This window comes from Cervus elaphus, chromosome 15, assembly GCF_910594005.1.
Source record: "Cervus elaphus chromosome 15, mCerEla1.1, whole genome shotgun sequence".
Classification (NCBI taxonomy): Eukaryota; Metazoa; Chordata; class Mammalia; order Artiodactyla; family Cervidae; genus Cervus; species Cervus elaphus.
Genome location: NC_057829.1, coordinates 92,140,871 through 92,154,436, shown reverse-complemented (window position 1 = coordinate 92,154,436; position 13,566 = coordinate 92,140,871).

Genomic DNA, 13,566 nt, shown 5'->3' with positions numbered 1-13,566 from the left:
TGCTAGTAGTAAGGAACCCGCCTGCCAATGCGGGAGATGCGGGAAACCTGGGTTTGATCCCTGGATCGGGAAGATCCCTGGAGGAGGGCATGGCAACCCACTCCGGTATTCTGGCCTGGAGAATCCCAAGGACAGAGGAGCCTGGCGGGCTGCAGTCCACGGGGTCGCAGAGAGTCGGACATGACTGAAGTGACTTGGCACAGGACAGCACAATTCGGGGGGTGATGAAGACCTCAGCGAAGTTCCCCAGCAGAAGGCTCATCAGTTAACAATCTCCGCTCACCTATTCTGTGTGGTCTGGGAGGTAAGACAGGTGTCTTCCTGCCGCACAAGTTCGCAGGGAGAAAAATTTCACAGGATATAAAAATATGCGGGCTGGATACAGCCTGATAAGGGCTGGTCATGAATAACATTAGCCAATAATTCAGCTGGTGACTGATCCTCCAGCCCGTCACCTCGGAGATGATTACACAGATAAAGGGAATTTCTCAAAATCTTTGAATAGTTCTACGTTAGTCTAAGCTTTCAGTGGATGTGCCTTACTTTTTCCCTTTGTGATTATTTACATTTGACTTTTTCTCCTTAAATCCAATACACCTTTTTCCTAAAATTGCTTATTTTTTAGCAGGATGCCATTTGAGCCTGAGCTATCTTTGGCAAAGGCCTAGAATTTGAGGAAGACCCACGTGAAGTTCCCCCATGCCCAGGTTTCAGGTGGCTTGCCTCCAAGCCTGCAGAGCTATGTAATTGCAGATTCCGGCTCTGAGCCTGGAAAAAAGTGTAGGACACAAATAATTCCTGGTAGGAAGCAGGTTGCATTTTTTTCTTTTTTTTTGGTTAAAGTTTAAGGCCAGAGACTGTTCACTGTGGAAAGTTTATGTAAAGCATCTAAATAAAGCCTGGGAGAGGTGGGAATTCTTGTGGATTTAAATATCCCCATCCCCACACCTGCACACACACCTACGCACACACACCCGGACACCCACACACCACGCTGAGTCACTTCCACTGAGCCACATCAGTTGAAATGCAACCACCCCACTGGAGGTTGGGGGCAGAACAGGAGATCAGTAGCCAACAGCTTTGGACATGAGCCAGGCTTCCCTGGCAGCTCACACAGTAAAGAATCCACCTGCAATGCAGGAGACGTGGGTTCAATCCCTGGGTGGAGAAGATCCCCTGGAGCAGGTAAAGGCTACCTACCCCAGTATTCTTGCCTAAAGAATCCTACGGACAGCGGAGCCTGGCGGTCCATGGGGTCGCAGTCAGACATGACTGAGTGATTAACACTTAACACTGGGTGTGGGGTTTAAGTGTGAGCTTTGGTCCCAGAAAGGCCTGGGGCTGAGCCCAAGCTTTGCTGTGTTGCAGAGATGTGACCCTGAGAGTCAGTTTCCCCACTCCTGGGTTATCAGGGTGCTCCTAGGAGATGGATGAGTAGTTAGCATTTGGCAAATTCATGTTCTCATGTTGCAGGAATTCACAACATCTTGCTATGCTTCCTGGCATCCTGGTTCTCTGCTGTGTGGAGGCACCTCACGTCTGAAGAGCCTGGGTGAGCAGTTGTACCGGTGTGCCAGCAACCGTCCCAGGAAAGCCTCAAACAAACCGGGATGGTTGGTCATGCTGTCTCCCTGACCCCCTCCCAGCAAACCCAAACACACAATTCTCCCCACTCCTGGAATTTTACTGCAAGACTGTTAAAAACACGACTGGGAACAGAGGCTTTGGGAATTGTCTGGTCCACTTTGTTGAGTAGCTTAAGACCAGGGATTATAATGGGTTATTCCCTATTAAATGTTTATGGCTGTTTAAAGTCTTTTAGATGCTAAGTAAACAAAGAGCTAATGTACTGACATCAAAGATCTCAAGAAATAACTTCCTCCTGTCTTATATGGGATTTTTATTTATCTTTTTTTTCACATGTAGTAAAAAAAAAAATCTTTAAAAATGACTGTGCAAATATTTCCATTTATTTTCTTTCATTTAAAAAGGTTGCAAAAGAAATACTAAGCATTCTATCATCACATGCAAAAGGGTTGGACAAGACTGAGCTACTAAGCGTACATACCATCATATGTCTATATCATTCTGTTATTGTTTTCCAGGAGCTACTAGCTGTGATAAGCAGATTTCCCCCCCAACCAACAAGCACCCAAAGATGCTCACATCCAAGCCCCTAGAACCTGGAGGTATGTTAGCTTACCTGGCAGAGGGGGAATTAAAGCTACTAGTGAGCAGATCTTATAATATGGGTGATGCCGGATCATCCAGATGTAATCAAAACAGTCCTTAAACATGGGAAATAGAGGCAGCAACACAGATCAGAGAGGAGGCGTGGCAGCCTGAGTGGGGTCAGGTTGCCCAGTGACACGGTTGGCGTTGAAGATGCAGGGAGGGGCCCCAGCCAGAGGGTGCAGGTGCCTCTGGGAGGCAGAGAAATTTAGGGGACAGATTCTCCCCTGGAGCCTGGATTTCAGCCCAGCCAGACTGTGCTGGACAGCTGACCCACAGACTGTGAGGTCGTAACTCCGTGTTGTATACGCCTCCATGTTCAAGGTCCTCTGTTGCAGCAGTGATGGAGAACGGATACAGCAGCAGAAGGGATTTAACTTGGATTTTTTTTTTTTAAACCAGCAGTCATTCATTTTGGAGGGCGAGAAAAGGAGTTGGCGCCTCTGCTTATCTGCTCCCGGGAAGTCCATAGAGGAAATGGACCGACGCTGGATGATTGGGACCTGGAAAGACGGTTCTCACAGGTGGTGCTGGTTGGACGGCTGGCTTCTCCACGGTAACGTGGGGGCCCAGCTGTGCGTGCGGGGAGGTGTCTGGGTGGTCACCGAGCTGGCTGCTCCTGGAGGGCCCCTGGTGACCCTGCCTGTCACATGTGGCACCCAGAAAGCCCTGTGGGGTCAGTTCCAGTGCAGGGAGGGGTAAGTGTGGGTGTGGAGCGGGTGCTGGGGGTCTGTGGACTGCTGCCCGGGGCCCACTCAGGGCGGGGGTGGGCCTTGGGACGAGTCAGAGGTGCGGCAGGTGGGTGAGTGATGGGGTGTGTGGACGGGGAGGCTGGGTGGGAGTCTGAGGACCTGGATGGGGACTAGGGTGGACCTACGACCCCTCCTCAGCTGGACACCCTGCTGGGGCCACCGGGACCACCCCTGCTCCCTCCCTGATGTGATGCCCCGCTGAACCAAGCAGGTTCATGTGTCTTTTCTCTAAGCCCCGTTCCCATCACGTCCACTGTGCAGAGGGCGCACTCAGGCAGAGGCCACGTGGACAGGGGAGGGCAGAGCCCAGCTCAGGCTCAGGTGCCTGGGTCCCAGAGCCTGCTCCCCTCCACCCGGGCCAGCCCCGAGCAGTGAGCCCAGGGCTGTCTGCATGGCGCCCAGCTCTGCAGGACTGCCCACTGCTCAGCGGCCCCTCCAGCCTCCCCCATCTGACTGCCAGTCACCCGGGCTCCCAGCTGCAGGGCCCCTGCCTTCCTGCCACCCTTTCTCTCTCCAGCCTGGGGTGCTGCCCCCGCTCCCTCTGTAGACCACCCACGGGCGAAGCCCTCGGGTCTGCAGAGGGGCACGGCCCACTGCTCAGGACTGCCTGTTCTCAGATGCCCAGAGCGGCTGCACCGAGGCCCGCCTCCTCCGTCGGGGCCCATGGTGGCCGGCCTGGGGAAAAGGTAAGAATGAAAGTGATGCTAAGTGTCACACAGTGTTTTAAGTGAGACAAGCACGGGACCTTGGCGAGTCGTTTGATCGAGAAACGTGCTCCCTTCTCCACGAGGACCTGCCCACGCAGTCCCGGCATCAGCTGTGGCCACTAACTCAGGCCGCTGTCCTCCTCCTCACGAGGTGTCAGCCGTCAAGGTCAGAGTCTCTGTGTCATGGCCAACAGGCCGCCCTCTATGAAAATGAAGGTGCGAGTCCCTCAGTCGTGTCTGACTCTGTGACCCCACGGACTGTAGCCCACCAGGCTCCCCTGTCCATGGGATTCTCCAGGTGAGAATACTGGAGTGAGCAGCCATCTCCTTCTCCAGAGGATCTTCCTGACCCAGGGATGGAAGCCAGGTGTCCCGTAGTGCAGGCAGATTCTTCACCGTCTGAGCCTCCAGGGAAGCCCCTGGTGGCGTCTGTGAGGTGCAGTCAAGTAGTTCCTGTTCTACCTGCAGGGGGCGCTTCAGGCTGGGGCTTCGTGAGGGTCTGAGGCGAGCTATGGACGCCAGGTCTGATTTCACACACGCACACACACGCACCCACGCACACACATGCACGCACGCACGCACACGCACGCACACACGCGCGCACACACACACGCACACATACACACGGAAACAGTCGAGGTGTTCACAAAACACTGCCAGCTCATTTGAGCCCCCTGTGGGTGCCATCTGCCCCAACTTGAGAGTCAAAGTCATAAACCACAAGGGTCCTTCTCCCGGCAGCTCCGCTGAGCTCACTGGACAGAGTTAACGTTTCTCATGGAAAATCGCAAACATTCCAGTCCGACTTTTCAGCGTGTGAGGGAGGACCGGTGCCCGTTTGGCGATATTTCTGCTCAGGAGAAGAGTAATCTCCCAGCCTACCCAGGTGCCAGGGCAGGGGCACAGCCTGGGAGAGGAAACAGATTGGGGCGATTTGCTGGGCAGAATCCCATGTAGGGTGTCTGGACGTCTTCCACCAACGCTCCATCCGAGCCCACACCCTGGGGTATATTGTCTGCAATGGTCTTGGTGTTAAAATTTCAAAATAAAAGTCAAGGTTGTCTTTGCCATCTCCAGATTTAGGAAAACACCATGGAATTAAAGTGAGGGTCAGAAGGGGAATGATCTCCTCCCCAGAGAGAGAAGGTGGCACCACGGGCAGGGTTCTGCTGCTGCTCAGACCCTCTGGTCAGAAGCTGAGGCCGTTGAGTTCCGCCCGCTCCGGGAGCCCGAAAAATCCCCCAGTCCACAGGGTCCGGCAAGGGTAGAGTGCTCCCTGCAGACTGAGCCGGGTCCCCTGGCTGCAGGCATCTCCACTGCCGGATACTCTGTTCATCGCCCTCTGCATGCCAGGCTCTCTGGAAGCAAGTCCAGCCCACGCTCTGGTTCAGAGACATAAACCAACAGGGTAGGGAAGAGATATGCCCCCTCCTTGGGGAGGGATCCACATAGATTACTAAGAATTCTTCCCGAATGCTTCCATTTTTATCTCTTCTCTCCTGTTTATTTATCCAGTCTTTTTATATGATCACAGACTCATGCATGTTCATTTCATTCTTTGGATTTTGATCCAATATATCTGTGTGCAATTCCTCCTTTCTTCCCAGACCTGGCTTCTAGGGGCTCTCTCTCGGTTGTCTGCTGTGTCCCCTTGACTTAACCTCTTCAGAGTGTGTGTGTGTGCGCATGTGCGTGTGTGCGTGCGTGAGAGTGTGTGTGTATGTGTGTGTATGTGTGCATGTGTGCGCGCATGTGCGTGCGTGAGAGTGTGTGCGTGTGCATGTGTGTGTGCATGTGTGCACGTGTGTGTGCATGTGTGTGTGAGCGTGTGCATGTGTGTGAGAGAGCGTGTGTGTGTGGTGGAAGAAGTCACCATATCCTTACTTCCTGACCCTGCAGGCCCTCCAGCACATCTTGTATGCTTCCCTCAGTGCCAGGAGCAGCGGCTTCTCTGAGAGTCTGGTCCCTTTATTGGAGAATTGTGTTAGAAACCGAGATCTGAGAGCTTCGTGCTCCTGCCGAAAGCACGGAGCATCTTTCCAATGGGTTAGAGTAAGGGCAGTCCCATCACCAAAAACGTGTTTTAAATTAAAATACCCTGTAACTCTTTTCAGAGCCTGAAGTACAAGGATCGCTGCCTGGGCGATGGCAGAGGCAGGAATACAGGTTATGGTGGCAGAAGGTTTCCAAAGGTCCCAAAGGTGCCTTTAGCTGCAGGGTCATCGTTCCCAACACTGAGTTCTGCATCGCCTCTGGGGGTGTGAGGAGAGCACGCTGCTGACCAGGGCGCACGGTGCCGGTCTGGGGGCAGCCTCTCCAGCCTCGGCCCGAGATCCTCACCGCCCCACCCCGCCCCCACCCCGGCCACTTACCCCGGAGCACGTCCACCACCAGCTCTGGGCCGGGCGGGCACAGCGTGGGGACAGCCTGGTGAAGGGACGCAGCCCTGGCCTCTGGAGGCATAGCCCAGCGCGCAGACACATAGGTGCCGTCCCCACACGCGCTGAGGCTTCAGCGTGCAAATGCTCACCGCAGAGGCTGCGGGGCGGGGCGGGCGCTCAGCGGGCCGGGAGGGCTGGCTCGGGAAGGCCTCTCTGAGGCGGGAGAGGACCGTGGGAACGAGGGTTTCCCGGAGGAGAGATGCAGACAGAGTGGCGCGTGCAAAGAGGGGATGGGGAGGGAGGCTGGTGGGTTGGAACCCAAGAGCCAGCCGGAGCTGGTGTGAGAGGACGCTGGGGGTCGGCGGAGGGCTGCCCGTGTAGGCTCTGCCGAGTCACTTCAGTCCTGTCAGACTCTGTGCGACCCACGGGGCCCCTCTGTCCATGGGATTCTCTAGACAAGAAGACTGGAGTGGGTTGCCATGCCCTTTTCCAGGGCATCTTCCCCAACCAGGCATCGAACCCGCATCTCTTATGTCTCCTGCATTGTCAGGCGGGTTCTTTACTACTGAACCACCAGGAAGTATAAAACTATGGCCACATCTCTCCATCTAGATTTTTAAATAAATAACTTGCACTTAAAGTCAGGTCATCAACAGAAATTTTGAAGTCAACCATAGTTTTAAAAGGACTTTTGTTTTGCCTTCATACCCAATGATCTTGGTTCTCAGAGTTTAATCAAAATGTAGAGGAATTCAATTATTTAAAAACCTCTGCATTTTGGGCTGCTCAGGGGATAGAAAATCTCATTTAAAATATCTAGCCTTAATAATATAAAATAAGACCATGCCAGTAATTACAAAAAATCATATTTAGCAACTGGTTTAGTATATTTAATTTTTTGTGAAGAAACATTTTCTCCATTTATTGTACTTTGGGGAAATGCTTGTCAGAGGCTAACAAAAAGACATTTCACTTCAAGACTGTTGCTGCCCTGATTCACTCAGAGAAAATAGTCTGTGAATCAGAGGATCCCCTTTTTGGAAACTGGGGTCTGCTTGCTACCTGAGTGTTGGGAGACAGTTTTCAAGACAGGGCAATGAGGAAAGCCTGCTGAGTAGAGCATCACACACACACACACACACACACACACACACACACACACGGTGGGTACACACACTTACACACACAGATACACACATAGCAGGCACATGCACATACATAAACACACACATACACACATAGCAGGCACACACACATAAACACACACATACATACACACATGCATACACATACACTCATACATACACACATATACACACACACATGGCAGGTACACATACTTACACACAGATACACACATAACAGGCATATACATGTACATGAACACACAATACACACATAGCAGGTACTCACACATAAACACACACATACATACATGCATACACATACACTCATACACACACACACACACACGGCGGGTACACACACTTACACACACAGATACACACATAGCAGGCACATACATGTACATAAACACATATACATACACAGCAGGTACACACACATAAACACACACATACATACATGCATACACATACACTCATAATACACACATATACACACACACAGTGGGTACACACACACACAGATACATAAATAGCAGGCACATACATGTACATAAACACACACATACACACATAGCAGGCACATGCACATACATAAACACACACATACGCACATAGCAGGCACATGCACATACATAAACACACACACATACATACATAGCAGGTACACACACACATAAACACACACATATGCACACACATACACTCATACACACATATACAAACATACACACACAAACACACATATACACACATGCATACACATACACTCATACATACACACACACGGCAGGTACACACACTTACACAGATACATACAGGCATAGCAGACACATACATGTACATAAACACACACACACATAGCAGGTACACACATACATAAACACACACATACACACATGCATACAATACACATACACTCATACATACACACACACACAGCAGGTACACACAGCAGGTACACACACAGCAGGTACACAGATACATACATACATAGCAGGCACATACATGTACATAAACACACACACATAGCAGGCACATGCACACATAAACACACACACATGCACACACATACACTCATACACGCATATACATACACACACAAACACACACCTGACCTCTAACTCTTCACCAATATGAGAGTAATATTTAAAATGGTACAGAAAAAATACATTTATACACTCTCACTTCTTTCAAACTTAAAAGGCTTAAGAGATTTGGAATCTGAACTTCGTACAGTGGAGACAACCTGAGCCCAAGACGCAGAAATCCAACCGGAGCCCCTGCTGTTCCTCCAGCCCACATGTGCGTGTGTCCTGCTCCCCGCCCCCCACCCCCACGCTGACTGGGGAGGCGCTGACCGGGTGGAGTCCGTCTTTAAGGCCGATGGATCAAGGCCATCCCAGAGGCACACACAGGCCGGCAGGGCCCCGGCCCTTCACTGAGGACAGAGGACGCAGCGAGGGGGATTTCCCTGGGGAGAGGGGTTCTTGTCCGTGACAGCCCAACAGCACCGTCCGGGAACACAGGAAAACCTGGTGCTCGGTCACATCTGGGCCCGGCGGCTCAGAATCTCTGGGAAGGGACTCGGGCAGCGGCGTTTTGGGGCGCCCGACACGACTCTGCTAATGGAGCCGAGGCTGGAGCTGACCTGCCGGAGGAGGGGGTCGGGTGGAAAGCGCTGGGTGGGGGCGCGCTGGAGAGGGAGGCGCAGGGAGCATGGAGGGTGGGCGGGGCGGGAGGCTCTGGAGGCGGCGGGGCCCTCCCAGGAGGGCGGGGTCAGGAGCCCCGCGGCCTCCCTGTGGGGGAGGGGCTGCAGGAGTTCCGGGGGACCCCCAGGTCCACTGCTCCTGGGCTCAGGCAGCGACCTGCCCTCGGGAGAAGCCCTCTCCCTGGAGCCCCCGCACGTGGTAGCGTCAGTCGCGGCCACTGTCCCGAGTCCCGCGTCCGGACCTCGGGGCCCCTCACTGGCCCAAGCAGCTCAGCTCCCTGGCACCCCCTTGGGCCGGGACAAGCTCAGCTCCCGGACGGCCCTGGCAGGCCCTGCTGCACACAGATGCTTGCGCCTCTGAGGTCTCTCGGGGGCAGTCTTACTGTGCTGAGGATCCTGAGATAAGGGTTCCTCCGCGCTTGGTGAAAACTCGGGTGGGTCAGCCACCTGGGTCAGCTGACGTAGAGCCAGAGGATGAAAGTCCTGGAGCAGAGAGAGAGAGTGGTGAAAACAGTGGGAGCGCAGTGCCTGCTCCGTGGGGGGCAAGGCCCTTGCAGAGGGGCATCGGTGCTGCCCCCTGAGATCCCCTCGACCGTCATCCCAGCCCCTCTGGGAGGCGCCACGATTGTCGAGGGGCTAAAGTGAAAAGGTGTCTGGTGCGGGGACTAGAGGGGCTAGACGGCTGCAAAGACACCCGCAAACGTCCAGGCAGAGGGACGGGGCGTCTTTGGTTCCCAGCCGTGGGCCGAGATGTGCAGGGTTAGGAGGACCTGCTGAGGGTGTGGGGACCTGGGGACCCCGCTCTCGCCCTGGCGTCAGTGCAGTTCACTCTTCCACCCCGACAACCACTTGCACTTTCCCCAGGAGGGCCTGACAGCAAGTCCAGGGGCAAGGATAGATGCTGTGTGCTGCTGAAGTTTTGGAAACTGTGTGTTAAAAAATAAATCTGTAGTTTTCTTTGTGGCAAAACGTTCTACAGCTAATAGGCATTTTAGATTCCTAAGAGGGAAATCCTATAAAGAGCCTCCTGGATTTAGATGTCTACCATCCACAAACCTCTGTTTTTTATTTTTTTTTCCTTCAAGTCATCTCTTGGGATCAGTTTGTAGAAAACACATTTTGGAAAACACAGCTACATACCAATTTTAGCTCCAATGCAAAAAAAAAAAAAAAAAGTAGGCAATATTACTTTCAAAGAATGGGAATTTATAAAGATGAATTAAATAGAAATGTTAGGACTGAAAAAGTATTAACTAAAATGAAGGATTTGTTGGGTGGGCGTAACGGCGATTTCAAAGTGCAGAAGAATGCATTTGGAAACCAGAAGCCAGGTCAACAGGGCATACTTAAACTGAAGCACAGTGACAAAGATTCAGAGAAAATATAGCAAAATTCAACACGCTGTAAAGCTCTCAGATATCTACAACTGGAGCCCCAGGATGAGAAGATAGCAGACATGGGAAGAGACAAAATGCAGTGAGTGATGGATAAGACTTTTCTGAGACAGGAAAAGGGATCCTGGAGACTGAGGTGGCTGGAATTCACAGGGCAGAGCCCTCCTGGGAGAGCATTTCTTTCTGGACAGAGAGCTCCAGAATGTGCTCTGGGGTCCCCTTGAGTCTTTGCCTGACCATTAAACTCGGGGTGTACAAAGTCTGGTCTCTGAGGGCCCATGTGGAACAGATCCTAAGCTCACAAGGCATCTCGCCTCCAACTATAGGACCCAAAAGGCTACACTGAACACTCACTGGTCTCATTAGAGACCAAGAAGAGCCATCCATCAGAAGTAGCTACAGCTGACCTGCTCTGAAACAGCATAAAGTCAAACAAATTACAGAAGAACTGATGCATCGCTCACTCTTTCCTCATTGCCTACACAAACGATAGCTTGAAACAGAACAGACCAAAGGGTAAAAGGCAAAGGTATAAAATTCTTAGAAGAATAGAAGAGAAAGCCTTGAATTAGACAAAGATTTCTTATTCATACTTAATCATAAGTGAAAGGAATTGATCAGTTGGTCTTGAAAAAAAAAACAACAACAAAACTTCTACCCTTTGTCTAATACTATGAAAATAAGAAAAAGGAAGCCACAGATTAGGAGAGAATGCTTACCATACATGTACTTGGGGGAAAAGCTTGTTTTCAGCACATAGCAAGGGGCATCAGGAGATGAGGGCGGGGACTGACATCCCAGCTGGCTCAGGCTGCGGTAACAACAGCACAGTGGGGCGCCTTAGACAGCACGCATCCGTTCCCCGCGGGCCTGCAGTCTGAAGGACAGGTCGGGTGCCAGCGGGTCTGGTTCCAGGAGAAGGGCGTCTTCCTGGTTTACAGGTGGCACGGCCCCCTCCATGCTGGCCTCACAGGTGCAGAGAGAACTCCTGTCCTCCCCCACTTATGAGGGCCCCATTCTGTCCCTGAGGCCCCCCTCCACACACTGTCACCCTGGGATTTAGACTTCCACATGCGGATTTGGGGGCTGGGGGACAAATACTCCGTCCATAGCAACCTAACTAAAAACAGGCAGATGCAGGTGTTTCCCAGCAGAAGGTGTTTGGAGGACGAATCAACCCAGAGAAGACATAACATCAGAAATGAGAGTCACCAGAAATGAGAAATTAAAACACAACAAGCACTTTCCATGCAATTTTTGCTGTGAATCTAAAACTGCTCTTTAGAAGTCCACCCAAAACAAAACCCACAGTGAACTACCATTATCCACTACTGAAAAAGCTAAAACATGTTATTAATGATGACGCTCAGTAAAGTAAACCTGGAAGAACAAGAAATCCATCCTTGGGAGTTTGGGAGCATAAGACCCGACAGCCTGGTTGGAAAACACTTTAACAATTTCTGTATGAAGTTAAACACACATTCACCATATTACCCAGCAATCCCTCTCCTGTGCATCTACTTAAGAGAAAAGAAAATCTGAGCTCAGGTAAGGTGTGTTCACTAATGTCCACATCAGCTTCACTCCAAATAGTGTAAAACCAGAAATGGCCTCAAGATTCCCAATAGAACACAACGGTTAAACATTTTTTTGTGATATTCATAACACAATGGAGTGATACTCAGCAATAGAAGTGAATAAAGTATCAATTCACATGACAACATGAATAGCAAAAACATGCTTCTCAACAAAAAGAAGCCAGGAACAAAACAGCACATACTGCATAATTGCTCTTATTTGAATATGAAATTCTAGAACAGTGAAACCAAGCTATAGAGAGAGATGAGTCAGTCAGCAGTTGCCTCAACATAGGGGTGTGGAACTTGACCAGAGGAAGTGTTATGGTCTTTTAAAGGTGATGAAAATGTGTATTTGTCAAAACTCATCGAACTATTCGCTTAGAAAAAGTATATTTTATAACATGTAAATTATACTTTGATAAACTTAAGATACGGCATTGTACCACTATACATGCAATAAAATTGCTAAAATTGAAACAGTAGATAATATTGAGTGAGGAAACCTCGAGTTGCTCTAGCAACTGGAAACTCTTATATGCTGCTAGGAGGAAGGGAAATCGTAACGACTGTTTTAGAAATTTGTGTGGTAGTTCTACGACACTGGAAACCCCATATAACTGAGTGATTCCTTCCCCAGGAAAGGACCCGACAGAAATTCGTACACGGGTTCAACAAAGGGAACGGGCTGTAATATTCACGACGGTGTTACTGGCTTCAGCACCAAACGGGAAGCAGTCCAGATGCCCGTCCACAGTGACGAGCGTCACAACAGGGCACCACGCGGCACTTAACACGGAGGAACTGGGCTACATGGGTGGCGTGAGCAAGCACCAGGAACCCTCCTTACGGCTGCAAGACAAACACACACACAGTGTGAGCCCAGTGGTCAGAGCCTCAGACTCGGCGGGCGGGCTCTGCTGTCGCGGTCAGTACTGGGTTCTCCTGGGGGAGGCGAGTGTGGGACAGGAAGTGGACTCTGGGCTGCAGGGGAGCAGCAGGGGCTTCTGTAAGTCTGGCGACGACTGTCCCTGATCTGGCTGAGGTTAAACAAACCGTCCCTTTTGTGAACGCTCCTCACTCCATACTTTTATGATGTGTGAATTGTTCTGAATGCTTAATATATTTAATGACATTTATGTAGAATGTCACCAAAAACCCTAGGAAAATATATAAATGTACCAATAGAATAATGGTCAGACTATTTTACTGGAATTCAAGAAATGCATATGGGACTGAAAACGGATCAGCCTCGCTGAATGGGGAGAGAGCGCCGTGGGCCATAGGATCCTGGGGATGTGACGGGAACTGCAGAAACGCCTGCGATCCTGATGGGCCCTTGATGGATCTGATCATTGGCGCTTTTTTTTTTTTTGGTAGAACAATCTGGCATGCTTGTTTGCATGTGTGCTCTTGTATATGAAAAAAAAAGTCATGATTGATACTGAAAGCTTTGTAAGTATTTCCAAGACCCTGTGTGGGGAGAGACACCTTTTATTGTTTTATCCAGTGCATATTAGGTATTAGCAGCTGTTTTATCTATTCATTTATAATAAACTAAATAAGTTTAGCAAAGGGAATGGACATGTCACCCCCCAAAATCAGCAGCTCACCGTTTGGTCACTTAGAGAAAGCGGTAGAAACTCAGGGCCTGAACATACTAAGGATCAGTCTCTGCAGACGTG